This window comes from Elgaria multicarinata, chromosome 3, assembly GCF_023053635.1.
Source record: "Elgaria multicarinata webbii isolate HBS135686 ecotype San Diego chromosome 3, rElgMul1.1.pri, whole genome shotgun sequence".
Classification (NCBI taxonomy): domain Eukaryota; kingdom Metazoa; phylum Chordata; class Lepidosauria; order Squamata; family Anguidae; genus Elgaria; species Elgaria multicarinata.
This window is the reverse complement of record NC_086173.1, coordinates 37,811,419-37,813,002: the sequence shown is the minus strand read 5'-3', so window position 1 is coordinate 37,813,002 and position 1,584 is coordinate 37,811,419.

The following is a 1,584-nucleotide window of genomic DNA, read 5'->3' as shown; positions in this document are numbered from 1 at the left end:
CCTCCGTGCAGGAAGGCGGAGCTAGAATGCATTCCGAACCAATTGGCGTTAGGCACCTGGAGAGCGGGCACGCCCTCTCGACCAATCATCTTTTGCGAAACCGCACCCTTGCGCCGTCTGACTAATTGGGATTCCGCGAAGGAAAGGATGGGCAGCAGCTATTTCACCAATGGAATGGAGGAGGCGGGATAGCCAATTAAAAAGCATCTAGCCAGTAGAAGGGACGAATATTTCTTTAACTGATGGAAGAATCAGCCAGTTGGAAGGTAGTTGATTCAGGAGGTTTCATAAACAACAAATAGGGTGACCTAAAGGGGTGGAGCCCTGTAGCATTCTCAACCAATCATAACTCGGACATCAGTTGCCACTGCCCAATCACAGGCCAAATGTCTTCGATGTCTTCTCGGGGGAGGCGGAGAATGATTCGCTACCGAGTTGACGAACCTGACCGGAACTTTGTTGCCCAATCAGCGACCTCGCTCTCACCGCTAGCCAGTGAAAAGCGATCTGAGATTTGAGTGGCAGTCGAAAGGAAGGAAAGGGGACGTTCGGCGAGGTTACAGGGGATGTATCGTGTCAGTGGCGTGGAGGCGGGGAAGGGACGCTGCGCTCCGGTAAGGGGGATGCTGGCTTGTGTGCAAAGGACAGACATTGAGGCAGTAAGCCGATGCACGCTTCCTAAGTGCCCTCCAGACGTTTTGGACCACAACTCCCATCAGCATGGCTAATGGTGAGGGCTGATGGGAATTGTAGTCCAAAACATCTAGAGGTCACCAGGTTGGGGAAGGCTGTTCTAACCTTTCCGCCTCTTTGGCAGAGCCAGAGGTTCTTTTTTCAGAGCTACGGAGATTTAACCTCTAGCTGCCCAAGTTATAAACGCAAATGATTACATTCGGGTTCTCCATTTTGCGCTGTCAAGAGCGGTAAGACAGCCAGGCATCCCTTCTCTCGTGCGTGGATCTGGCTCCAGCTGAGACCTTCCCTCCTGCTACCGTCACTGCTAAAGCCATCAGAGGGGAAAGGAAGCAGCAGCCCTTCTTCTGTATCCATGATCTGCTGAGCTTTGCAACTAAGAATCTAGTACCTGAGTTTGCTTTCTTCCTCCCCTCCCAATCCTGTTTTCTTCTGTGTAGTGTTTCCGTCCTGTCCCTGTCCCCACCCCACCCCAAGATTGTATGCCTACAGGCAGGGAATGTCTTAAAAAATATCTTTGTCAGCCTCCTTGGGAGCCCTTTGGGCTTAAGGGCGAGATAAAATGCTATAAATAAATGAATAAGTAAAGAAGCAGAACAAGCTGCATATAAGCGAATGGAGCATAAGAAAAAGCCTTATCAGCTGAACTGTGGTTTTGAAGGGGGTTTGGCAGGGATGAAGAGAGGTGTCAGTTTAATAAGTCCTTACTGCAACATGAGATAGGTTTTGGTCTGCATGCATCCTCTTGCTGTAGTTTTCAACAAGGCTGTTGATTTCAAGAAGTGCACAAGCATTAGTAAAATTATTTCCCGTTGAAGTATCGACTGATCCTGCTATAACTATTCTGTTTACAGCTTGTTGACATGTGCCCTCTTGTATTTCAGTGGACAT